This window comes from Zosterops lateralis, assembly GCF_965231275.1.
Source record: "Zosterops lateralis genome assembly, chromosome: 20".
NCBI classification, from domain to species: Eukaryota; Metazoa; Chordata; class Aves; order Passeriformes; family Zosteropidae; genus Zosterops; species Zosterops lateralis.
In genome coordinates, this window is record NC_139780.1 from 1,564,549 (window position 1) to 1,591,864 (window position 27,316).

At 48.3% G+C, this 27,316-nt stretch overlaps 1 protein-coding gene across 5 annotated transcripts in view; it reads left to right on the top strand.

The window, feature by feature from the left end:
- The first annotated feature begins 1,141 nt into the window (after positions 1-1,141).
- The window catches only part of LOC310917432 (discoidin domain-containing receptor 2-like), a 60,440-nt gene continuing 34,265 nt past the window's right edge, over positions 1,142-27,316 (top strand). For 2 of the 5 annotated variants that reach the window (XM_083875649.1, XM_083875646.1), the window contains exon 1: positions 20,892-21,178. The gene's annotated coding sequence lies outside the window, so the exon portion shown is untranslated. Of the gene's footprint in view, positions 1,149-20,891; positions 21,179-22,774; positions 22,798-27,012; positions 27,157-27,316 lie in introns of those variants that run through there. The other 3 variants (XM_083875648.1, XM_083875647.1, XM_083875650.1) reach the window with 3 other exon arrangements.

The following is a 27,316-nucleotide window of genomic DNA, read 5'->3' on the forward strand; positions in this document are numbered from 1 at the left end:
AGAACACACAAACACAAGGATTGTGAAGTTTTGTAAAACTCAGAAATTATAAATGTTGCTGGAAATAGAAAGAACTTTTCACAATGGTGTTGCTGTTGATGTCTCTCAGAGCCCATGGGGAAGGCAAGGTCTTCCCCAAGCCCAGCACATCCAGAGGCATCAGGAGAGGGCAGCAGAGTCAGAGCTGAGCAGGACACGCAGGCAGAGCCTGAACTGCTCCTGACACAGACTGTGAAACCACCACAGTGCAGGCACAGAGCTGAGGATGCTGCCAGCAGGGAACCAGAATGTGGCAAAATAAACGAGGGTGCTGAACAGACAGGGATCCCTTAAATAGAACATCCCCCATCACTGGGTCCTGTAGGTGGGAGGTTTTATTGTTCAAAGCACAGGCTGCCTTCACCAGCCCAACACTGAGAGCTGAATGCAACCTCCAAAATTCCATTTCAGATTTGGTAATTTGGATGAGCTTGAGAAGGAACTTTCAGAGTCAGTCCATTGCGTGAAGTCTGGTGGTTCCTGTCATGGCCAGCCCCTCCTCCAGGTTGTTACACCCCTGTTTGCCCCAAGACTCGCTTTTGGAGGGTGCAGCAGGGCCAGGAGAGCTGAGGTGAGTGAAGGAGTGAAGGAGTTCACATCCTGCTCCAGAACTCTGTGCTGGGAGTGAGCCCAGCCTTGCCCAGCCCTGGGGCAGCTCCTCTCTGCCCTGTGCATCACCGAGCCCATTCAGAGATGTCCCCCAGCTCCTACTGAGTGCACAGGGGCTGGGGCAGCCCCAGGATGGCTTTGGGAGCCATGAGATGCCCTGGAAGGATAAGGCATCTTTGCCTGGATGGAAAAGCCCCATATCCAAACAGGTTCTGTGACAGGGACATGCCAGGACCCAGCCCCGAGCTGCCATTCCCAGCCCTGCTCAAGCCCCTTGTGCCCCAGTGACCTCCAGTCCCACCTTGACCCAAGACTTTTCTCCCTCCTTCCTCTCCCAGAGCTCCCAGCTCCCTGTTCTGTGCTCCAGAGCCTTTCCAATCTGTGCCACAGCCCCTTCTTTCCTCACACAACCCCTCCCTCCACCCTCTTTCCATACCCAAGTCTCCTCAGGCCATCTCAGCCCCCCCATCCTGCTGCCCCAGTGTCCCCCAGCCCTGCCCCTGGGCACAGAGACCTTGGCTCATGTCCCTGCTGGTAAAACCCCTTGGCCTTTAATGAAACAGCATCCAGGGGTGTACTGGGAGCAGCCCCTGGGACATTCCCACCGTGTTCCCCACCCAGAATCACCCCTGGGGAGGGATGCAATACCCCAAAGCCAGGCCAGGGACAATTCCGGGACATTGCCATCACATTTGTGACCCAGCAGTGTCCTCAGGAGTGACTTTGTTTGGTACTAAAGATGTGTCCTACAGGACCAGGCACACTGGAGATTCTAATATCTGCTCAGACTGGATGTCAGGAAAACTTTCTTCTTTCTTTTTTCAGAGAAGGGATTCAAACAAGTTGCCCAGAGCTGATGTCACAATCCCTGTTCAAAAAAAAAAAGAAAAAAAAAAAAAAAAAAAAAAGGAAAAAAAAAGAAAAGTGTAGGTGTGGCACTAGGGGACATAGTTTAGTGGTGATGCTGGGTTAATGGGTTAATGGTTGATCTTGGAGGGCCTTTTCATCCTTAATGATTGTGTGAGTCTGTGCACTCCAAACATGCTCCTAAAGGGGCACCTTGCTCCATATTTTCCTAGTCCTATAACATTTCCCATGTCCTATAACATTTCCCTGGCCCTACAACACGAACCCTTGACTGCCCCATCCACACAGGACCTGGAGCTGCTCAGTGGTTTTTCCCAGGGAGATGTAAGAAGATTTTTCACACCCTCATTAGCAGGGAAAGCTCTGAGGCAGCTTCTTTTTACTCTCCATCAAATGCAGAAGCCGGCCCTGCTCCCCCTCCTGTGGCACAAGGGCACAGAGCTGCACCCTGTGGATCCTGCCATGGGAATTATAAACACAGCTGCTTTCCTCAGGAATGTTATTCACCCCCTGGCTCACTCTCAGTTGGACTGGTGATGTCTCAGGAGCATAATGGAGAATATATTAAAGTGTTTTTTCATTGCTCTGTCTCACCTGGGTATTGCCTGCTGCTCTACTCCATTGCACAACTGTCTGTCTGAGAAAGGGGAGGCTGAAAATGCTGCTGTAAATAAGATTTAGAGAGGAGACAAAAGCATGGGGAAATGATAAGAATGCAATAAATCAGTGAGCAGGGTGAAGACATTGCAGGGTCTGTGCCATAGCAACTTGACAGAGCTAAAAGCCATGATATTGAAAAGCAGTTTGTGTGTACACTTATATAGCAAAAAAAGGGATTAAAATTCTTTATGGGAGACAGAAAGTTTGGTTGTTATGACCACGAGATTATTTGAACACACAGGGTTTCTGCTTCCTGGAGCAAAACAATGTTATTCAATGTTATTTGCTCTCAAACAATATCTCCAAAAAGTCCATCCAGCTTGTTGCTGGCCTAATGTTTTGTCTCTGTTTCCACCTGGTGTAATGGAAACCTCTGAGCACACCTATTCCCTGGAAACTGGAATTTCCTTCTTTACCTTTCTCCTGCTTGGGAGAGTTTCCCTCTGCTCTCTTTGGCTTGTTCTTGGCCATGTGTCTGGGCAGCTCCAGGGACAGGCCCATCCTCACTGAGAGCAGCACAGGAGGAGGATGGAACACCATCATTTGTTCAGAGGAGAGGCTGCTGCAGTGGAGCTCCTGTGCATCCCCAGAGGACACCACAAATAGGTGCCAGGGGTGGCTGACAACACCAAAGTGGCTTGGGGAGTGTGCTGGGTGGGTGGGGAGGGTCCCAGGTGGTCACCAGGGTTCGGTGGCAGTGACTGGGCAGCAAGGGGGGCTCAGGGATGTGGTGGTGACCTGGAATCATCAAGGCTGGAAAAGTCCCTCGAGATCATCCAGTCCAAGTGTCCAGCCAGCACCAACCCTGCACCACGTCACCAGGATCACAGGGAGGCACAGGGGGACATGGAGGGGTCGTGAGGCACCTGGGGGGACAGGGGACAGTCACCCCATGGGGTGCACGAGGACATGAGTGCACAGCCAAGATGCACAGGGGACGTGGGACATGGATGCTCAGCCTTGGTGCTTGGGACACCTGAAAGGACTCTGGTGCACAAAGGGGACATGGGTGCACAGCCCTGGAGCTCAGGGGACATGAAAGGACTCTGATGCACAAGTGACACGGTGCACAGCCCTGGAGCTCAGGGAACACAACTGTGCACCCCTGGACCTCAGGGGTCACTGGGTCACAGCCTTAGAGCACAGGGGACATGAAAGGACTCTGATGCATATATGGGACATGAATGCTCAGCCCTGGAGCACTGGGCACACGGGTGGCAGCACTGCTGGTTCACAGTTCTGGCACTCAGGGGACATGGAAGGACTCTGGTGCACAGGGGACAGGGGTGCACAGCCTTGGAGGGCGGGGGACATGAAATGACTTTAATAGACAAAGCATACATGGGTCCCCAGTCCTGGAGAACAGGAGACATGAAATGACTCATACACAAGATATACCAGGATCCCCAGCTCTGGAGCAGAGGGGACATGAAATTACTTTTATACACAAGGATACACGGGTCCCCAGTCCTGGAGAACAGGGGACATGAAATGACTCTTATACACAAGGTATACAAGGATGCACTTACACTAGGTATACACGGGTATATGTATATTAGAGTAATTTCACTGTGCATTAGAGTCATTTCACATCCCCACCAGCCCTGGAGCAGAGAAGACATGAAATTACTCTGATGCACAAGGTATACCTGGGTGCCCAACCCTGGCGCAGAGGGGAGATGAAATGAGTTTTAAACACAAGGTATATATGGGTCCCCAACCCTGGAAAACAAGAGACATGAAATGACTCTAATACACAAGGTACACATGAGTCCCCAGCCCTGGAGCAGAGGGGACATGAAATGCCTCAAATACACAAGGCATACACGGGTGCACTTACACTAGGTATACACAGGCATATGTATATTAGAGTAATTTAATTATGCATTAGAGTCATTTCATGTCCCCACCAGCCCTGGCAAAGAGGGGACACAAAATGACACTTATACACAAGGCATACAAGGTCCCCAACCCTGGAGAACAGGGGACATGAACTGACTCTAATACAAAAGGCATACATGGGTCCCCAACCCTGGAAAACAAGAGACATGAAATGACTCTAATGCACAAGATACACACGAGTCCCCAGCCCTGGAGCAGAGGGGACATGAAATTACTCTAATGCACAAGGTATAGCTGGATCCCCAGCCCTGGAGAACAGGAGACATGAATGACTCTTATACACAAGGTATACCTGGGTGTCCAGCCCTGGAGCAGACAGGACATGAAATTATTCTAATTCACAAGGCATACATGGGTCCCCAGCCCTGGAGCACAGGGGACACAAAATGACTCTAATGCACAAGGCATACACGGGTGCACTTACACTAGGTACACACGGGTATATGTGTATTGGAGTCATTTCATTGTGCATTAGAGTCATTTCATGTCCCCACCAACCCTGGCGAAGAGGGGACACGAAATGACACTTATACACAAGGCATACATGAGTCCTCAGCCCTGGAGCACAGGGAACATTAAATGACTCTAATACACAAAAACACACAGACACAGCTGCCCATCCCAGCGCTCGGGAGGCACACGAAAAGACCCAACTCCAGCACACAGGACACACACAAGGCACACACAAGGCGCACACACAGAAGGCGCACACACCCCTGCGTGTCCCCATCCCGCCCCTCTCCCATTGCCACAGCGCCTCCTCCCGGCGATCCCAGCCCTGCGCGGCCGCTTTAAGAGCTGGGCCGCCCCCGCCCATCCCTCCCATCCCCTCCCATCCCATCCCTCCCATCCCATCCCGCCGGAAGGGGCCGAGAGCCCGCACCGCCGCCCGCCCAGCCTGCCCAGCCCAGCCCAGCCCCAGGTAAGCTCCGTGCCCGCCCTGCCCGGCTCCATACCCGGCTCCCCACAGGGTTCCCGCTTGTGCTGACCACAGAGCCGCGCCCCGCGCTCGGTGTTTGCCGGGGAGGGGTCCCTGGGGCGCTCCAGGGCTCGGTTCTTTCTGTTCTCGGTCCTTGCAGAGCCCCCAAAGCTCCGGGAGCGCTGCCCGGGGCTCGGTGCCCGGGAGCCCCGCGATGGGGAGCGGTTTGTCCGGGGCTTTGTTCGCTCTCCCCGCCCCGCTCGGGGGTTCCCGCCGGGGTGCGGGTCCCGCTCGGGGCCGCGGGTTCGAGTCCCGCAGCCGGAGCCGCTCCTGGGCCGGTTGGGGTGAATTAATCCCCGGTGTTTTGTGGTTCGGTTTGTTCTGCTCAGGTCCTGGGATTTGGTTTTTCCTCGTAATTTTAAAGAGTTGGGTGCTCCCGCTGCCTCATGGCTCGTTTGTCTGGGGTTTTTGTGGAAAAAAAAAAAAAAAAAAAAGAAAAAAAAAAAGACACAAAAAACCCACAACAAAACCAAACCAAAACAACAACAAAAAAAACCCAACCCCCCCCAAAAAAAACCAAACCCAACCCCCCCCAAAAAAAAACCACCACCAAAAAAAAAAAAAAAAAATCCCCAAAAAGAGTTTTCCATTTTTCTTTTCCCTTAATCAGACCTCTCTGTGAAAACTTTGCTTTTAAGCTTTGCTTTTAAACTTTTATCGTAGCCTTTGTTGGTTGTTGGTTTGTGCCACTGCTTGTTCCTTGGTGTGTTTCCCCATCCTTTTTTTTTTTTTTTTTTTTTTTTTTTTTTTTTTTTTGGTGTTGTTCCTTTGGCTAAATGCTCTTTAATGGAGAGGTAAAGATGGGGAAAAGATTAAAATATGAGAATCCGGGACTGTTTTGTGGCAGCTTCTCTAATTGAAATGTTGTAAGCCAAAAGGGGAAAAAAGAAAAGAAAAAGTGATCAAGTGGAGCTCAGGGCATTTTGCTTTGTTGGAGGCAGAGAGAGAAAAAAAAAAAAAACTTAAAAGGGAATGACTGAGATTTTTGTTTCACTTTATTTCTCTTTTTTTTTGAGGCTGGAAGATAAACAAGCATTTTGAAATGCTTCGGTTCATTTTCTCATTCAGCTGACTCCATTAAAGAAAAAAAAAAAAACTTTAAAAAAAAGAAGTAGAAGCGGTTCTGTAGTTGTGGAGCCAACAGCAGTGGTGTGTGTGGGCAGAAAGGCTTTTCTGCTCTTCCATCAGCCATTCCTGCCTTGTCTCTGTGGATTATAAAATTAGAAAGGCTCCCGTGTCCATCCAGTCTGATGTCTGGGTAATGTGGAAATCAAGAGGAGCTCTCTGTGCTTGTGGTCTTGTTCAGCCTGTGGCTTCTGGCCTCTGGTGTGTAATTAGGAAAGTTAATTGTGTTTTAAGGAGCTTTAAATGTATTATCCAGGTGTGTGCTGCTCCCCTGGGCAGGTATCAGGTCTCTATCCTGCTGATGGTTGCAGGCCCTGCAGTCTGAAATTTGCAGCATCTTAAAAACACTGAGTTTGAGTTGGAAAAGATCTTTGAAGCTCTTCTACTCCAACCCTCCTCCTGCAGTGAGCAGGAATATGTTCAGCTATCCCAGGTTGCTCCAAGCCTTGTCCAGCCTGGCCTTGGACAGTTCCAGGGGTGGGGCAGCCACAGCTTCTCTGGGCACACTCATTTCAAAAAAAAATTGCTTTCTTGTGTCTAATCTACATCTCCCCTCTTTTAGTTCAAAAGATTTACCCCTTGTCCCACTTAAAAACTTTAAACCTTGAGGCTCTGTGTGTTTTTCATCCCCTGGAAGCTCATCTCTTCCTTCCCCCAGAGCTGTCTCTTTTCCTTTCCTAAGAGTTTTTTGTCTTTCCAATTCCAGTCAGTGTCCAGGAAGGCTTTTATTTGTTGCATCTTTCCTGACTTTGCTTTCTGTGCACACTGAGACATGGAGAGCACAGGTCTGTGGTGAGGGATGGGGGAGCCAAGAACAACTCCAAGTGCCTGGAATTGGAAAGTGTCAGCTTTGCAAGCAAAGGAGGATGTTCAAAGCGTGCGGCTTGGGGGAACTGGAGTGGAGAACTGGATCTTCTGCTCCAAAAAAAAGTCAGAATGGCCAAATCCTGGGCTGGAGCCCAAAGGTGGGATGGCAGGAGGGCTCTGGATGATTTTCCTTCAGAGGTGCTGCTTGGTGCTCTCCTCCTGCACCATCTGCTGTGGCTGCTCTTGTTCTGGATGTCCTAAAGTGACTTAAAATAGCTGAAATAACCAAGTCAGGGTGTCTTGGAGAGCTCTGCTTGTTCCAGATTTCTCACTCTTCTTCCCCTTCAAGGGGGGAAGGTTGGATGCAGTTGGGGGTCTGTGCCCTGTAGGGACCAGCAGAAATGTGTTTTTTGGGTGATGAGCAGAAGTGGTTTTTTGGGGGATCAGCAGAAATGGTTTTTTTGGGTGACCAGCAGAAAGGTTTTTCTTTTGGGTGACCAGCAGAAAGGGTTTTTTGGGGGGGACCAACAGGAATGGTTTTTTGGGGTGACCAGCAGAAATGGGGTTTTTTGGGCGACCAGCAGAAGAGGTTTTTTTTTGGGTGACCAGCAGAAATGGTGTTTTTTGGGGTGACCAGCAGAAATGTGTTTTTTTGGGTGACAAGCAGAAAGATGTTTTTTTTGGGTGACCAGCAGAAATGGTGTTTTTTTGGGTGACCAGCAGAAATTGTTTTTTTTTGGGTGACCAGCAGAAATGTGTTTTTTTGGGTGACAAGCAGAAAGGGGTGTTTTTTGAGTGACCAGCAGAAAGGTGGTTTTTTTGGGTGACCAGCAGAAAGGTGGTTTTTTTGGGGCGACCAGCAGAATTGTGGTTTTTTTTTTTGGGTGACAGGCCCAAGAGCTCCTCAAGGGCTAAAATTCCCTGTTTCATTCCCCAGAGTGCTGCCATCCTCCTGTGCTTTTGGATCTGCTGGGCTTTGCCAGACATTGCCTAAACTGCTCTTAAACTGCAGCTGTTTTTGCAGGTTCCCAGTTACTGCACAGTTGTTCTTACTGTGTTTATTTTAGTGGTTATAAACTGATTTTTAAAAAGGACTTGGAACTTGAGCTGGAAAGTCTCCTTTTTTCTTTCATGATTTGGTTGAGAAGCTGCACCAGAGGAGCCAGCAGCTGAGCCCTTCAGTATTACCCCCCTCCCTTTATACTTTGAATTTTCTGAGCTGTGGTTTTCCAGGAATTTGGGGGCAGTTGTCCTGTACCTTGATTTTAGTAGTGAACATCAGTTTGGAGGTGGGGTGAGAGGTAATTTAATCTGGTAAAATTAGGGATTTGGCTGGGGAGTAAAAAGTTTGAAGGAGACTCTTTTATTTATTTTTTTTTTTCCCCAATAACATTTTGTTTAGCCTGAATGTTTGCAGTCAGAGCTTTGTGTTTCTTAAAGACACAGAAATCACAAAGCCATTTCAAGGCAGTTATTTCAAATTGCTATGAGCTTCATTTTTTCGTATTTCATATTAATTTTCATATTTTAAATTGCTGTGAGTGTCATTTTTTTCATATTTCATATTCATTTTCATATTTTAAATTGCTGTGAGTGTCATTTTTTTCATATTTCATATTAATTTTCATATTTCAAACTGCTGTGAGTGTCATTTGGAGATAGAAGGTGCCACCATTGACCAAAAAATTGCAGCATGACTGTGATATTTTGCATTGTCCAGGGCAAAATCCCTCACTCTGATTTGCACAGTGGCTTCAACCACTATGGGTTGAGATATTCAGAATCCTTATGTACAGTAACTTTTGTAAATAAGTTACTTTACATATATAAAGTAGCTTTTGTAAGGGTAAAAAATCAAGGGAGAGCTCAACATGATAAACTTTTTTCCTCTGCTCTCAGGATAATAATAATTATACATGTGCTGCCTGATCTTTGTTGCCTTCTGTTTGTTTCAGAAGAGTCACTTCTGAAAATTGAACTGGAAATGGTGAATAAATCCAGAACTGTGGAGAGCCAGGTGCTCAGTCCTGCAGATCCCCTTTGTTAGAGACAGCCTGGCTTTCCCCCACCTCCCCTCCTGCGTTCTGCCTGAACATTAAACAGTGATTTCTATGCAAGAATTTGAAGCAAAAAGTTCTTTCAAAGCACTTGAAGGGGCAGCTGGGAAAGGGTTGCCTGGGAGATGCTGCTGGGAGCAGGGTGTGACAGCATGGGAGGAAGTGAAGAAGGCAGGATGCTGCTCTTGATCTTCCCTCCCTCCCTGCTGGGTGCAAGAGGGGTGGTCCTGCTTTTGGCAGCTGGGGGGATGCAAATGTGACTGATGTGTGAGTACAGGAATCATTTTGCTCTTTTGGAGAGCCAAAACTGGGAGTGCAGCCTGGGGATGAGTTTGTCCTGCACCCTGCAGTGCTGTTTGCTCAGGGTTTGCAATGGGGAGTAAAAAAAAGGTGCTGCCATCTGGGCATGTTATAGCACAGAGAGTGCTGCAGCAACTCCAGAAATTCAAGTAAAATTCTGTTACATTACTTTGAGCAGTCTGAGGACAAAGCTGGCATTCCGAGGAGTTTATTGTTTATTCTTTACTCCTCTGCAGAGCTCCCACTTTGCTGGTTATTCCTGTCTTATGGTCTTGGGATTGCAATGGGGAGTAAAAAAAAGGTGCTGCCATCTGGGCGTGTTGTAGCACAGGGAGTCCTGCAGCATCTCCAGAAATTCAAGTAAAATTCTGTTACATCACTTTGAGCAGTCTGAGGACAAAGCTGGCATTCCAAGGAGTTTATTGCTTATTCTTTACTCCTCTGCAGAGTTCCCACTGTGCTGGTTATTCCTGTCTTATGGTCTTGGGTCCCTGTGAGAATTGTGAGGAAATGCTGAAATACCCATCCAGAAATTGAGAGAATATTCTGGTTTACACATAGAGATGATCACTGCTGCATGTTTCATGGATTGCTTTTCTGGATGCTGCTCAGCTCCAAGCTCTGAGTTTGTCCTTGCACTCTTTCAGTGCCTGATTGAGATGAATTTTGCTTGAGAATGTGAATGTTTTCAGGCTATGGAGAAAGCAAATAGGATGGTGTTGGCAAACTGTCCTGTCTGGAGCTGTGTGGGAGGAGAAATAATTTCTTGCTTGTGTGACCCCAATGGGGAGAAGAGCAGCTGGGCTTTAACAAAATGGTTAAAAATTATATAGGCCCCCAAAAATCCTCCAGAGGCTTCTCTCCTTTCCTAGAAGCTTCCTTTAACAAGCTGATTTCTCAGGCTGATTGCTTGCAGATGAGATCATGCAGTGTGTTTTGCAGGGAAAGGAATCCGAGCTTGGACTGGTGAGCCAGGAAGTTTTAACACGCGAATCCCGTTCCCGGTGTCCTCATTGTCCCCATGGCACACACAGAACCCCCAGGACTCCACAGGGTGAGCTCAGGGTGTCTCTCTGCTCCACCAGGAGCTTGCTGAGCACACAAAATACCCAAGGATGCTCTCAAATCCTGGGAGTTGCTGTTTGGAGAGCCACGGGGAGATGATGGCGAGGAAGTATTTCATCTTTCCTGAGCTCTGTTTCTCTCTTTAGCATGTGTGGGGTTGGGAGAAACCCAAGGAGGGAAGGCTCTCATCTGCCTCAGCTCCACAGACAGTTTGCTGCTGGCTTCAGCAAAGGAATTTATGTAGAATTGATGGTGTTTTTTGTTTTTTTTTTTTTTTTTCTGTTAATGCATGAGAACATTCTGAACAAGAAAGATTTGATGGTGGATGTTCTGCTGCAGAGGATCCCAGCAATGTCTGGTCTCACTCTCAGAATGGGATGCTGGTTTCTATTTCTCTTAATGGCAATTGGGTTACTCTACCAAAATAATCCCAGCCACTGTTTGAGAGTGTTGAGAATGAAGCAAAACTGCTCTGAGGTAGTGCTGGGTGCTGTTCCCAGCACAGGGAGCTTTAAAGTCCAGCCTGTTCTCACAGGCAAGGTAAGAAGGCATCTTTCTGATGCCACAGCCTCCTCTGTGCCTAAAATCACTTCTTGCCAATCACAAAGGTATTAATTATGCAAAAAATGGATTGGGGGGGTGGGTGGAGCTTTTATTGGAGGCCAAAATAGGAGCCAAAGAACTGCTTGATCCCAATTTCTCTTTAAAAAAAAAAAAATAACTATGGAGTCAGACTGGGAGGGGAAGTTTCAAATCCCAAACTTTAAATCTATCAGCGTTTTGTGCAACTTGAAGACAGGAATGCATAAGGCAAGATGTGTTAAAACCTCTTACTGCTCCATAGCCATGTAGGCTCCTCTCAGTCACTCCCCTGAGATGTTTTTTTTTGAAACAAATCATTGAAAGTTGAATTTACAGATCAGCACAGGCTTGGTGGTATTTTTTTTTTCTGTCACCTAAACGTGTTTGTTCCATGGGGGTTTATCAGAAGCTTCTTGCAATGTTTAATTTCACACAGGTGGGGAATCAAGCACATGGAAGTGGAAAACTCCTTTATGTAGATTATCAAACTTCATTTTACTTCCTTGAGAGTGTGTAATAATGTAAATACCACATACACTAAATATCTGCTTTTTATGTGATATTATTTTATTCTTATTTAGGTAAAACAGTTGTGAACACAAGTTGCTTTGCTTTCATGCCTTTACTGGCAAATAATTCCTTCTTTTGATGGGAAGGGCTGGTAGAACACCAGCTGCTCTGATGCTCAGTGAGATTATCTATTTTTTTGTAGCAGCTTCACCTTTTTCTCTGCTCCTGATCCTGCTGAGTGTGTCCACCTGGAGCTGATGGTCTGGCAGGATCCATGATGATCTGAGCTCTGAAATGTGCTGCCCAAACCTTGTTTTCTCCATGAGGCTCAGAGCTAATCCTTGCAGAATGCATGACCAAGGAATTAAACTGGGTGGAGTCATTCCAAAATTTGGATTTGGGGCCTGTCTTCTCCTCCTCAATGCAGCAGCTTTGGGTGTTTGCTTGGAAGTGCTCCCGGCGTGGATGATGCTCTCCTGACCTGAGCTGACTTTTCTTTCTTGGTTGTTTGGGTGCTGTGCCCAAATCTGTCTGCAGAGCTCTGCAGTGCAGAACTGGTATGTAATAAACCCAAAACGAGTCAGCTCCTGTCAGGAGATGATGGCATAGAAATTATCAGCTCCTGTGTGCCCTGGGGGAGGGAGGAGAGACACACAAACAGGGTAAACAGTTGTGTTTCTTCCCCAGGACTGTCCTGTGTCCTGAGGCTGCCAGCTGCAGTTTGCAGGCCAGAGGAATAGGGCGGGGTATTTTTTTCCCAACCAGATGAATCCGTGCTGTGAAAATGAGGAGTTTTTTAGTTCAGTTGCTCTGGGAATAGCATTTAAGGTGTTAAAACGTCCCACCCATCAGTAACAAAGAGCTGCTCAAGAACAGGCAAATACAGAGATGGAGCCTGCAGAGCACACTGCCTTTGCAGATCTTATTTTTCCTTGAAAAGAAGGAGAGTTTGGGCATGTTTTTGTTGCATTTATAATTTGGTGCCTGTCGTTTGTGTTACCCTCCCATGGAGAGCTGAACTAGCCAAGTGTCAGGTTTTGTTGTCCATCTTGATTACTGTTCTGTTATTCCACTTGTGCTTGTTTGTTTCTGCCTGTCAAAAGGTAAAAATTAAATAAATACTGTAGCAGAAATAGCTGGAGCATCAGTACTCTCCAAGAGGAAGATGTCAACCTATGATGAGTGATTTTAAATTCCTTTTTTTTTTCCTTTCTCTGGATTGTGATGGATATTATTCTAATAACTTCACAAAGTGTCCTTCCTCCTTCCGTGGGTTTGAGACCTTCCATTTGCAAACATGGCTAACAGCAGTCTTGTATTTTTTATGTTTTGGGGCAACCTGGACAGGGCTTTACTCTGAGAAAATGACTTTCACTGGCCAGTGGCATGTGTGGATACCATGGGTGGACACCTGGAAGGAACAGCACCAATTGCAGTTCCTCTGGTGACCAGAAACCCTCTTTTATCTCAGTGCCAGCAGCTGCTTCCCCATCACCCTCCAGACATGTAGACCCCTACCACCCCTACCTCATGTAGACACTCTGCCTTCTTCCCAAGGACTGAACCCCCCAGTGATTAGTGTGGTTCAGTCTCTGCTACAGCATTTTTTTGGCCTTTTCCCAGCACTGGAAGGACACCAAATAGCAGCAGTGCTGTTGAGACCTCCCTAGAGTAAAGACTTAAAGCGGGAAATGAATTTTCTAGTTGTTTCTAATATCCTGAGAGTTATTGATTGTGTGGCTTTTAACCTGTATTTTTGGATTATTGCAGGCTGTTGTGTTTGAATGCGTGGCTGAAGTTAAATGACCAAAAAGGAATCTCTTGTGCTGGGTGTTAATTTGAGCAGGGGCTGTGTGTGACCCTGCTTGAGACCCAGGCAATATGTCAAGGCTCAGATCCTGGCACTCCAGTCCAGAATTAGCTCTCATTGTGTCAGTGCTGAGGTCTCTGCTAACCAAGCTTTTAATATTATCTAGAAGGGTCTCTCCAGACCAACTCGATGCATTTCTTGTTGGCAGTAATTATTCTGCCTCTTCTCATTTGCTGCCTCACCATGATGAAAGCACTGGTAAAAAGGATATCTGGAAGTCTCTGGCTTCACCTCCTGCTTGAAGTGAGACTGTCTCCAGCATGTGAGTGATCAGCTCAGCCGTGGATTTGTCTGGCCAAGTCTTGAACCTTTTGGGGATGGATGGAGAAGTGTATCACACCAGATCAGCTTTTGTTTTGGAGGTTATACCTAGTGAGCCACCTTGGAAAGTGGGTTAGGCATTCAAGGCTGGAATGATCTCATCCTGCAGGTTTGAAAACATTGAAGTGAGCTGTGGGAAATGTCCCAGCAGGGCTAATGTAATGTGTAATGGATCCAAACCCTTCTGTCTTTTCCGTGCTGACGCGGGAAACGTGAGCAGAGCCTCGTGCTGTTTGTGCAGGAAAAGGCAGGGATCCTGTTAGGTGGTTTTCCTGTGTCTGCATGAGGAATTGCAGGTGGAGCAGTGCCTGTAGGACACGTCCTGTGGCTGCAATGAGCTCATGGGTGTTTTCCCATTGGAATTCTGCTTGTCAGGAGGCACAGGTTGAGCATCATTGAGCATCCCCCAAGGCAGAGTGTGGGATTGATGCTGCCCAGACTGAGGCCACACAGTTGCCTTTTATCCGCCCTCCTCAGCCCTTTGCCATGGGAGGGAGAGGGTTTTTCCCCAGAGTCTGCTGCAGTTATTTCAGACAAACTCCCACGAGATGATTGTGTGCACGTCCGAGTTACCCATCGTGGTCCTGTGTGTTAAAGGGAGCAAGAACAAAAATCTACATCTGAGAAGTGGATTTGCCTTTTGAAATGGCACGAGCTTCTGGCCACAGTGGGTGTCCAGGGATGGCACGGAGTCAGGCCAGAGCAGAGTGCTGCTGTGTCTGGGCTGGGCTGGATTTCCTCAGAACTGTGGATTGCAACACCCCTCGTGCTTGTTTCAGCCAGGGAGCCTTGCTTGGAAGGGAAATGGCTGAGATGGAAAGAGCTGCTGAGGAGGTGGAAGCTTCCCTAGCCAAGGTTTCTTTGGTAGACTCAGCTCTGCATCCCTGGGCTGTGCATCCCCTTGTGCAACAGAAATTATGTGAATGCTTCATGGGCATAATTCACTGAAAAGGAGAGCTCCAGTGGTCTGGTCCTGACCTTGGCACTGCCACCTGCTCTGGAGATTTGTTGTGTTCCTGATAGATTTCAAACCAGTCCTCGTGTAGGATGAATGTGGTGTTGTGGAGTGAGCAGCAGTGTCCTTGGGTGGGTTACAAATTCTCACTTGCAGAGGGGCCCTTTGGTATCCTGCACATCTGAGCTGCTCCTGCCTTTTGTTTCCATGCCAGAAAGGGCAGCCAGAAGGGCTGGGAGCAGGGAGCTCCTGCATGCTCTGGTTATTTGAAGATGAGGGTCCTTGCTGAGGAATCACAGAAATGTGGGGATCACTGTTGGCAGCTGCTCACTCCAGTCCAGAGTGCAGAGGTCAGGTTTGGGGTTATATGGCCAGAGGGTCCTGGAGCAGCAGCTGTAAAGGCCTTCAGGGGGGTCAGGGACAGCCTGACGTGGGCTGGCAGCTCTTTTGTTACCACCAGTTTTTCCATGCACCGTTTATTTTTGCAGAGGTCTGTCTGTGTGTGCTGCAGGGGGAGGAGCTGTAGGGGCATTGCTGCCACAGGCTGAGCTCTGCCCATTCCATGGGTCACTTGGGTTGGTGTTCCTTGCTGGGAAAATGACAATGGCTCCTGCTGAATCTCTCCCTTTTCTCATGCTCTTCCTCCTTGATGAAGTTTGCAGCCAGTTCTTATGGTTTGCTTTGGTTTTTCCACATGTCTGCAATAAAATCTCTGATGAAGGATGCTGATCAGCTTTTCTCTGAGCTGGATGTGGAATTGCTACTCAGACACTGATCTCCTCAGATCCTCACAGCTTGTAGGTTTGAGATGTGATGTGCCAACATAAGATTTATCTGGAAAACTTCTGGGAGAGAGGAAGAGATGTGGGGAAGCATCAGTATAAGAGGGACAGCAGGATTTTGTCCCCAGCAGTCCCAGGACCTGTGTAGCTCTGATTTCCAGAACACCTTCCACCATCTCCTTGCTCCAAACTCCTGACAGGGATGATGGGCAGAAAGAGCTCCCTGCTGCTGTTGTGGGAAGGGATATGTGAAGGATAATGCTCAGAATGTTAGGTACTACCTGGTGCTTCAAGAAGAAAGATTAAAGCTTTGAAAGAGGTCTGAATCTACCAACTGCTTCTAGAGATAAACCAACTGAACGTGCCTGCTGAATCTACCAACTGCTTCTGGTCAAAACCCCAGAGCAAAGGTTTTCTGGCTTGTGGGAGTTGAGCCTTTCCTTGATGTGGCAGCGATCCTCCTCTGCAGCCAGAGGGTTTTTTGGCTCAACAGGCAGACCAGAGAGAGGCTGGAGATGTCTTGCTTGGGCTGGTCCTGGTGTCCAGGGACAGGGAGGGATGTCTGTTTGCAGATAATGGTTTTCTCTGCCCCTTTCTGGTGCTTGCGTCAGCCACGATGGCCAAGGGAGAGTATTTACAAGTGTGTCCTTGCTGAGCTCTGCTCTGTGCCAGCAGCTCAGCCCTTGTGGATGATGTGTTCTCTGGGCCTTTGTCATTGCAGCAAGTGAGGCTGAGCTGAGCTCACTGCCCTGGCTCTGACCCTCACCTTTGAGGCAGCCCATGATGGGGACCCTGTTGTTTAAACAGAGGGCAGATGGGATGCTCCTCCTGTTTGGAGCTTTCCTGGGAACATTAAAACTCTGACAGAGATTTTTTTGGAGCTGGGGAAGAATCATTGCTCCTCTGTTGCCACCTCCCCAGCCTGGGGAGAGGGAGCTGTGGTGGCAGGGGGGTGCTGAGGGCTCTGTTGCCATGTCCCAGCAGGACAGGACTTTGCTGAGGAGCTCCCTGTGCCCTGGAGCAGGGGCTTGGCACAGCTGCACCAGCTGGGGACATGATATTCATCTGTCCCATGGCTGGGACTGAGGTTGTCCTGGTCATTTGAGAAGTGACTGAGAGGCAAAGAAGTTCTGCTCTGCTTCTTGCCCTCTTGAGGACTCTGATCATCTCCTTTCAGAGCAGGAAAAGCTTCCTTGGCACAGAGTGGGGGGAATGTGGTGGAAGTGCTTCCTTGGGGAGGGTGTGTCCCACATCAGGTAATGTCTGTAATGTCACCACAAGCTCTGTCTTGTCAGCCCTGAGCCTCCTGTTGCCCTGCAGAGCAGCTCTAGTCAGCACCTGGTGTGTGGAGATGGTTTGTCAGCATTTCTTGGCAGATGTCACATCTCAAACTCGCCTTCCTTGTCGTGCCAAACTCTGTCCCACTTCCCTCTCTCCCCCCAGGTTTATGGCTGGGAGTGGATTTGTTTGCAGGGGGAGGATGATTCCAGCAGAGCTGGGCTGAGCAGATGTTTCATGGGGCAGTGGGAGTGAACACACTCACACTGGGTAAGGGCTGGGCAAGGTGTAAACAGAGCACTTTTACAGCAGCTTCTGCCTTCCATCAAAACTCCCTGCAAAGGTGAAGGCAGGAGTTGGCTTTCACCACCAAAGAATAAAAAGCTTTAACATTGTGCAGGTGCAGCCTCCCCAGTGGGGCTGTCCTGTGTTCCTCAGCTGTGTCTGTGTTTGGCCCAGGGTCACTTAGGTGATGTCCTGGTGCTGTGGGACAGGAGATGTTGGTGCTCACAGGACCATCAGCTCCTGCTGGAGCCCTCCAGGTGAGGGTCCTGCCACACCTGGGCTGGGTGGGAGGTGTGTGGTGCAAGGCCCATGGAGCAGAGCCCCTGGGGAGGGACAGGATGTTTTATTGACCTGTTGTCCTGCTGCTGCAGCAGAGACCTGGCAGAACAAGCTCTTGGGTGCTGTCTCATGATGTTCCTTATTCTTGCTTGGATGTGTGTTCCTATATCACTGTTGGAAGCTGGTGCAGGTCTCCTCATGTCTCCACAGTGGGATTTTGTCACTTTTCCTCTGCAGGAGCACAGAGGAGGGATCTCCTCCATCAGTCTGTCTTTGAACTGTTTGTGTAGCTGCCTTCACCCCAGTGTTAACATATTTCTCACTCATTTATTTCTCCCAGTGCCACCTGTCTGGGGGTGGCTTGGGGTCAGCAAAAGGCAACTTCTCCATCCCAATGTGATCAGCTCACCAGTTCCTCACCCATAAATTCCTAATTCCTGCTTTGCTGCTCAGCATTGTGGGTTATTTTTAAGCACTGGGAGAAAAAAAATATTTGGAAACCTTTTCAAGTCATTATTTTGTGTTTTGTGAGTTCACCTCTTATCTCTTGGAATGCCTTTGGAATACTTCTGGGATTCACATCACCCTATGGATGCCTTAAACCCAACGAATTTGGCCTGCATTGGGGTAAACAAGCTTTTTGTGTCTAAATTTGTACGTGGAATTTAGTGTGTGTGCTAATGAGTCCTCTGCTGTTAATTGGATGGATTTTTTCCAAGGCCAAACAAGAATCTGTTGGAGAAAACAGTGTGACTGTGAGTGCCAGTTCTGACTTTGAGCTGGGTCCTGCTCCTTTCTTCTCCTTCCTTAGGAACCTGCTGGTGCTGAGCAAAGCTGTCCCTGTGCCACAACCAAAACAGAGCCTGTTGATGTTATTCCTGGTCCTTTGAGAAGATGACTTAGTGCTCACATGTGCTGCTATGAGGTCATTAGGAAGTCTCTCAAACAGCCAATTGGAGGAGCAGTGATGCTATTGCAGAAATATGCTCCCTCTGAGATGTGAGATGCAAAAAAACTCTTCCCAAAGCACTTGAGTTTGCAATAGCTCCAGAGTGGGATCTGTTGTTGTGCATATTTGGGCTCATTCCAGTTAAAAAAAAAAAAAAAAAGAAAAAAAAAAAGACTGTTTTCTGCTTTGCTTCATCCCTCGATTGATTAGTGGATGTGCACTGTGGGATCAAGTTACATCTCAGAGGGCATCCAGCAGAGAGAGCCTTTTTTTTCTGTGCTGAGCTGCTCCAGTGAGTCTGACTGCAAGGTCAGCAGTTTTCCAGCAGTGTTTTGTGCCTCCACAGCAATGTCCTTCCCCAGGGAAAGGAAAGGAGCTCCTCAGATCTGTTTGTGAGCTGAGCCACTGCTCTTCCCAACACCACAGGGAAATTGGGAGATTTTCTGGACCCTTGATGTTGTTTGTGTGAGATGTGTCTGCTTTGGTGCTTTTATTGGTGCCATTCCTGAATGTCCAGTGTTTCTGGCCACAATCTGCCCTGTGTCTTGCAAAGGGAATTGTTTGGTGCCAGTTCACCCCAGTTTGGTTCCCATGTACCATTATGTTCTCAGGTCAGGTCTCTCCTCCCTTGTTTTGGGAGGAGAGTGCCTTGGGAGGGCATTATCAGCATGAGTAACACCCTTTTGGGGCAGGCAGAAAGGGATCTGATATCTTCCCACATCCATCCTGGTGCTGTCCCAGCCATCTATGAGCCTTGGGGACTATCCCATCCCTCTGTGCTGAAAAACTCACTGGTGCATGGAAAAATTACCTTGGGGGGAGAAAAAAAAATAGTTTTCTGCTCTCAGACCAGAGGTGGATTGTGTGGCAGGGAGGAAAATGGGAGCAAGGTGACATCTTATTGCATCTTGCAGCTCACAGCTGTATTTTCCAGTTGGGACTGAGTATGGGCACAGTGTGCATCATGTCTGCTTCATTTTCTCCTTTGGGGTACCCCAGATCCCTGCTGCTTCTGTTGAGGCTTTGCTGGGGTTCCTGCTGGAGGCTGGTGCTGTCTGTGGGGTTCTGCAGGATGGGCTGAATTGATGCTGTGCCTTCTTCACCCTCCTGCTGTGGAGTCCCTGTGAGTCCTGTACAACACTGGTATCACTTCCCACCCCAGCCTTGCTGTCCCAGCCCTGCTCTGCTGGCCCTGGGAGGAGTCCTGCCCCTGCCAGGTATGGGCACAGACAGTGTGCATCATGTCTGTATCCTTTTCTCCTTTGGGGTACCCCAAATCCCTGCTGCTTCGGTTGAGGCTTTGCTGGGGTTCCTGCTGGAGGCTGGTGCTGCGTGTGGGGTTCTGCAGGATGGGCTGAATTGATGCTGTGCTTTCCTCACCCTCTCTGTGAGTCCTGTACAACACTGGTATCACTTCCCACCTCAGCCCTGCTGTCCCAGTCCTGCTCTGCTGGCCCTGGGAGGTGTCGTACCCCTGCCAGGTGTGGGCACAGTGTGCATCATGTCTGCCTCCTTTTCCCCTTTGGGTACCCCAAATCCCTGCTGCTTCTGTTGAGGCTTTGCTGGGATTCCTGCTAGAGGCTGGTGCAGCCTGTGGGGTTCTGCAGGATGGGCTGAATGGATGCTGTGCTTTCTTCACCCTCCCTGTGAATCCTGTACAACACTGGTATCACTTCCCACCTCTGCTGTCTTCCCACAACACTGGTATCACTTCCCAGCCCAGCCCTGGGAGGAGTCCTGGCCCTGCCAGGTGTGTGAGTGAGACATTGCAGCCCTTCCCTTGTGGAGCAGCTCCCTGGCAGGGGGCAGGCTGGCACCTGCATTTCCCAGCAGGCAGGTTCAGCACATTCCTGCTGCTCTCTGGTCTCTCCCTGTGCTGCCATGGTCCCTCAGAGGTTCCTCTCAAGCCCCAATGCCCTTCTCATCCACCTCAGTGTGGCCCCATCCTGCTGTGCCCTCCAGCAGAGCCCCCATGGGTGCTGGGGGTGGAAGGGTTTTGCAGCCCCAAAAGCAGTTTTGTAGCCCCTGTGAAGTGTGTTTGGGTGGTCTCACAGTGTCACAACCTGCTGGCTCTGTGACCAGCTCAGTGTGTCCTGTCACCTGCTCATGACATTCCCATTGTCACCCTTGGGAATTATCTCCCCTGGAATGCCACAGCCTGGTTTGAGTTCTTTATTTTCTCTCAATTCTCTGTATTTTTAGAGAAAAGGCACTGCTCTCAGTCACCTGCATTGGTGACCTCCCCTCCTGTGGGGCCCTGACCTGGGGACAGAGCCCTGGTGTCACAGCTGGGCTCTCCCTCTTCCAGGAAAGACTTTGGAAGCAGAAATCCCAAAAGTCTGAGAAGGGCCCGGGGTTAGAACAATTCTGTTGCTAATAAATGACTAGTCCTGTTGTTATTTTTACCTTTCCTCACGGATGGGGCAGGCTGGAGGTGAGGCTGAGGATGTTCTGTGTTAAAGCAGAAAGGTGCAGGCTGGCTCTGCAGTGCCTGGCCTTACCCCTGGGACTACACAGGCCCTGCTTCCTGAGCAGGAGAGCTGCTTTATGTTGTGGTTTTCACTAAATGAATTCAAAGCTTGGCCTCCCTCCAGGCAAAGCCTGGGCCAGGTGCCAGCAGAGCAGCCCCCAGGGGCAGAGCACTGGAGCAAGGAGGGGCCAACAGCAGGGAAGAGCAGAGGAATCCAAGGAGGCAGATTTGCCTAGAAAACAGCTCTGTTTCCATCTGCTGGCTCAGGAGTTGCTATAGGAACTGCAGTGATAGAGGCAGGGCCATCTCCTGGGCCTGTCTGTGTGTGTGCACAGAGGGAGGAGTTACTCAAGTTTGAACATATCATGTGTGCGCTGGTGGAAAAGTCGCAAGGAATGTCGAAACTCCCAGCCTGGCTCAACCTGTGCAGCTCCAAAGACACACAGAAGTTGTTCCCCCTGTGCTCAGCAAGCCCTGGCAGAGGCAGGTAAGGGTCCTTCCAGCTTTACCTGGCTCTCAGCTTGGTTTTCAACTCTCTCCCCTCCTGTTTGTGTCATTAAATGGAGCCTTTGAAGCTTTGCTGGGGTTTGTGGAGGTGGCAGTGCTGGGGGGTGAAGGTTTTTCTGCCTGGGTTGGTGGGGACAGGGTGGCTTTTTGCACCCCATTTTCCTTCTACAGCTCTGGGAGGATTCCAAAATTTGTGGATATTCCCTTAGGGGTGTGTGCCTGGGCACCTCTGGGCTGTGCAGGGTGTTCAGTGGGTACAAATGTGGTGCTGATTGGGGGATTCAGGGCAGGAGTGGTTTTTGGGGGGGGATTCTGGCCAGGAGCGGGTTTTGGGGGGGGTTTAGGACAGGAGTGGGTTTGGGAGGTTCAGGGCAGGAGTGGGTTTGAGGGGGCTCAGGACAGGAGTGGTTTTTGGGGGGCTCAGGGCAGGAGTGGTTTGGGGGGGTTCAGGGCAGGAATGGGTTTTGAGGGGGATTCTGGGCAGGAGTGGGTTTGGGGAGTTCTGGCCAGGAGTGGGTTTGGGGGTTCAGGGCAGGAGTTTTGGGGTTTTGGGGGCTCTGGGGGAGCCTGTGCAGTGTTTGAGCTCAGAGGTGCTGCTGAGATGTGCCAGGGCTCAGGCTGGGGCCAGATGTGCCCAAACTGGAGCTGAGCTGGCAGCCGGTTCCTGTGGACAGTGGGGAAGTGAGGGATGTGCTCCTGTCCCTGGGCCCCAGCAGCTCCTGCCCCACATGGACACTTCACCTCTTCTCCCCAGGACAGGCACACCCTGTCCCCTCCTAAAGCACCCACTGCAATTTTGGTCACTTTAAACTTTCTCAAACTCTCATTTACCCTGAAACATGGGAGTAGGAATATGCAGGAAGGTGCTCCTCAGGATCCTTATTGTTAGGGTTAATCATGGTAGCAGCTCCTCCAGATAAAAATCTCATTTATTTCCTCAGCAAACCCAATTTTTTCAGGTGCTGAGAACTTTCTAAAATAGCTGTGTTTGCCACCACCAAGAGTGTTCCAGCGTGGCTCACTGTTCCACAGGTATTTCTTTAATAGCTTTGGCTGAAATTTCATCTGCTCTTTTTGTGTCACGGAGAGGATAATCTCTTGAAAAAAAAAAAAAAAAAAAAAGGAAAAAAAAAAAAGAAAAAAAAGGCGGGCAGTGTTGTTTCTCTTTTGGAGAAGCTGCACAATAAGCTGCTGAAAACTGAAATGTGATCTCTATCCATGGAGGGCAGAGCCTGCCAAACTGGCTGGGCTCACAGCCCACCTACTCAGGCACCCATCTTATCACAGGCACAGGAAAACCTCAGAGCCTGAGTGCAGCCAGCTGTGGAATAACCTGCAGGAGCAAACTCTGCTCACATTAATTACTGCTTTGCTCATGAAAAATTTATCTCCAGTTGTGCTCTGGTTCACTCCGTTAATGGAATCGCAGATGTTCTTATTATGGAGATCCACTTCCAATATTTTATTGAATTACTCCCACATTGCTCTGTGGCAATATGTCCCAGAGGCTCAATGCACATGGTTGTGCTGTGGAATTTCATTTCCTCAGTTTTAATTTGTTGTTCTTTAATTTCAGTTCCTTTTCAATGTGGAAAAGAGGTAAATGGGGTCCTTTTTTTTTTTTTTTTTGGGTTTAGGCATCATTGTTTTACATGTTTCTTTTTCCCCCTTCTCATCTCTCCTTTTTCTCTAAAAATACCATGATTTTCCTACTGCTACCTGCCTCATATGTAATTGCTAAATCTTATTACATCTCTGTGAGCTTCTGTTTTCTGTTGCCTCAAGAAAATTTAATCAGAATTGATCATCTTGCCTTGCCCAAGCTGTGAAACACTGCTTGAGCTTTTTTTTTTTTTTTCCCTGTGTTCTTGGCTTTGCCTTTGTTTATAAGCAGAACATTTGCTTGAAATACATTGTGGTAAGCAAAGATCCTCTCGGAGCTGCCTCTAGTCACTGTAGGTATTTTACTGGAATTTTTAATTAATGACAACTTCATCTCTGCACATGGGAAGTTGAATTTTATATTTTATCTTGCAGAGCTGCACTAGTAAATAATAAACCCAGATTGGACCTGCCTGGAAATCCTCAGTGGGTTCTCCAGGCTTGGTGCTGTTTTCCAGGTGATGTGTGAGTGTTGCTCACATCCCTGCCAGGCACTTCATAAATTAAACTTTTTTTAAACCACTTTTTGGGTCATAAACAAAGTTTGCTGGAGCCAAATGCAGCAGCTGTGTGTACCCAGGCTTGGCTGGAGGTTCTGCTCAGGTTTTGGAGAAATGGTACCCACTGAGGTCACAGCCTGTGCTGTCCCCTCTGGGGTCTTGGGGAGGGCTGGAGCACTTCCCACCCCCTGAATTTTGGGTGTTTTGGGGTTATTGCGATCCTTGGAATGCAATGAAGGATGATAAAGTTATGCTTCTTTCTGATATTGGAAAAGATTCTTTGAGTCTGGTGTCTTCCTGTGGCTGTAGGGCACAACTCTGCATTTTTATTAACATTTTTTTTTTGTCCCATAGTGCTCCTCAAGCAAAGGGCAGGGGCTCTTTGCCAGCTACAGGTGCTCTTGGGTTTTATTTTTACAAATATGAAAAGAACTTGCAGAACTCATAAAATACAGCTTTTAACTCATAAACTACAGCTTTTGATAATACCAACATTTGTGGGTAGTTTGAGGAAGAATTAGATGGGCAGCTCAGTTAATAAACATTCCAAAAATCCTTTTTTTCTGGTTTGATTTTTCACTGAAGTGTCTCTTGGAGTTTGACTTTCACCCTTGCAAAAATCAGCAGTCCAGGTACTCTGTGCAGCTCTATGCAAAAATTTGCTTTTCTTCTGGTTTTTGCAAAAAGCTTGTCCCATTAATAATGTTTTAGCTTTTAAACAGGCTCAACCATGAGCAATTTGCAAAACCAAGGTTGTAGTCTTCCTAGTCTGGTGTCTTCCTGTGGCTGTAGGGCACAACTCTGCATTTTTATTAATTTATTTTAGTCCTGCTGGAGCAGAGCCCATAATGCTCCTCAAGCAAAGGGCAGGGGCTCTTTGCCAGCTACAGGTGCTCTTGGGTTTTATTTTTACAAATATGCAAAGAACTTGCAAAACTCATAAAATACAGCTTTTAACTCATAAACTACAGCTTTTGATAATACCAACATTTGTGGGTAGTTTGAGGAAGACTTAGATGGGCAGCTCAGTTAATAGACATTCCAAAAATCCTTTTTTTCTGGTTTGATTTTCCCTGAACTGTCTCTTGGAGTTTGGTTTCCACCCTTGCAAAAATCAGCAGTTCAGGTACTCTGTGCAGCTCTGTGCACAAGTTTGCTTTTCTTCTGCTTTTTGCAAAAAGCTTGTCCCAATAATAATGTTTTAACTTTTAAACAGGCTCAACCATGAGCAATTTGCAAAACAAAGGTTGTAGATAAGGAGCTGTTACTGTAAAGTCGGTGTTTTTGAAGGTAGGCAGTTGATAAGGGAAGCTAAAGATAACTGAAAAAAGCACAGCAAATATATCGTGGGGCAATGAAAAAAACATTTTAATATCTGTAAAACAAAATAAATTTAATCAGCGGTGCTTGTGTTGTTGGGAAAGATTAAACTCAACTGATTGCTGATAGCAATGTAGAGAAATAAAACATTTCTTTCCCATTTTTGTGGAGAAGCTGGATGATATTCTCTCAGAATTACCTCCTGTTGCACTGGTAACCAAGGGAGGGTGTTAAACCCCCAGATAACATTTCAAAGCCTTTTGAAAACTTTAGCAAGGCTGGAATCTGTTTGTTTTAAACACAAATTGGCGAAGCAGCTTTCTGAACCCTTGGCTGCCAATTTGGAATAAAGCTGGGGAAGACCAGAGGAGTTCAAGAAATTTGGGCAAACACAAAGAAATGTTAAAGAAAAAAAAAAAAAAAAACCCACAAAAAAACCAAACCAACATGAATAAATGTTAGAACATAAATGTTGTAGCAGTGTTTTAAAATGGAGAAGGGAACAGGTAACCAGTGGGCAGTGGAGACCAACCTCTGTCACATTAAAAAACCCAAAAAAAACCCCCAGAAAATGTGGATTTAATGAGATTCCAGCACTGATTGCAAAAGTAGCTGCACTGACATCTTGTATATCTGGATTTTGAAGGATGCAACCCTGCTCTGAACTGAGGAACACCCACCTGGGCAGTTGTGGTGGGCTCTGAACTGGCAAACACACACCTGAGCAGTTGTGGGGGGCTCTGAGCTGGTAAAAACCCACCTGAGCAGTTGTGGGGGGCTCTGAGTTGGAAAATACCCACCTGAGAAGTTGTGGAGGGCTCTGGGCAGGCAAACATCCCCCTGAGCATTTCTGGGGGCTCTGAGCTGAGGAAAACACACCTGAGCAGTTGTGGGGGGCTCTGAGCTGGAAAATACCCACCTGGGCAGTTGTGGGGGGCTCTGGGCTGGAAAATACCCACCTGAGCAGTTGTGGGGGGCTCTGGGCAGGCAAACATCCCCCTGAGCATTTCTGGGGGCTCTGAGCTGAGGAAAACACACCTGAGCAGTTGTGGGGGGCTCTGATTTGGGAACACCCACCTGAGCAGTTGTGGGGGGCTCTGAGCTGAGGAAAACACACCTGAGCAGTTGTGGGGGGCTCTGAGCTGGAGAACACAACACACCTGAGCAGTTGTGGTGGCTCTGAGCTGAGGAAAACACACCTGAGCAGTTTTGGTGGCTCTGAGCCTTGTCCCAGTCCCTGCCCTGTGCCAGGGTGACAGTCCCAGTCTCTCTGTCCCTGCTCAGCACTATGTTGAAGAAGCTGATTTAGAAAGTGCCACCTGATACCCCTCAAAAATAGTTCCCAGTGGGAATGTGATCCCTGTTCTCTGCAAGCAGAGGGTTGAGGAGCTGTGCTCTGACATCACCATGGGACAAACTCAGTTATTCCCTGGATTCCCTGTGAACAGGCCAGTGGGGAGTCATGGCAAAATCTGACCAGAGCTGTCTCACTGGGGATAAACTTGGGAGAAAATATTTAAGTCAATTAATACTGAGTGTTGAGTAAATTAATCCTCCTGAGCAGGCTGGTGGAGTCAGGGTGGTTTAGTTGGGACCAGAGGAGGCTCTGGAATACTCAAAGCAGATTATCAAGGAGGTGCATAGTGATTGTCAGATGAGATAACAGGAGTTTTCTGCCTTGTGATAGAGGGATAAAGTTGTCCTTTTTCAGACAGCTGAGCAATGGGAGAGGTTGTGGGGGGAACCTCCATCCTTGGGGGGCTTTTAAGGCACAGCTGGACAAAGCCCTGCTCTGAAATTGGTGCTAACCCTGCTTTTGGAGCAGGAGATGGGATTAGATGCTCTCCTGGGGATCTCCTCCAGCCCAAATAATTCTGAGACTCAGCAACCTGATCTCCTTCTGAGTGCAAGCTTGAGCAGAGTTAAGTAAAAGGTTGTGGTGGAGCCCCCTGAGAACAGGGGAGGGGGAGGAAGGTGGTTTAGATGGAGGGCTCTTAATACCCCATCTGTCATCTCTGTGCTTAACATGTCCTGGGGAATGGTTGCTGTGTGAGACTCTGCAGAGGAAGATTGTAGGTCTTGAGAGAAGTATTGCTGACTTTTAGTTGATATATTTTAAGGATTGTTTAAAAAAAAAACAAAAAAGGAGAAAAAGGTGGAGAGGGATGTTTAGGAACAGTGAAAATGTCATTGTGCTGAGTGCTCTTTGGGCCTGTCAGGGTGGGTGGGAAGCTCTGGAAAGGGACATTAAGGGACACTGCTGCTTGAGCAGGGAGAAGGGAGGTACTTGGAACTGCTGCTTTGTGCACAATCTTGTTTTTCTGTCCTGCAGAAACAGTGGCACTGGAGCCTGGAGTTGGGAATTGGGAACTGGAGTCTCTGCAGCTGAGGGAATGTGGATTTTGGAGGCTGTGCTGGAGGCTGCCCTGCCCCTGCTGCTGGGGGAATGGCCGTGTCCTGAGCAGGGCCCTGGCAGGTCTGGCTGGGGGGTGGAAAGTGTTTCCAGGTTCCTTGGTTGAGATGAGCAGAGTTCCCATGGCCCTGGGTTAGTGGGGAAAATTTGGTCTTGGTTTAGCTGAGCTAAAACCCACCATTGTGGTGCAGTGAACTTGTATTTCCTTATCTTTGGCTTTGTC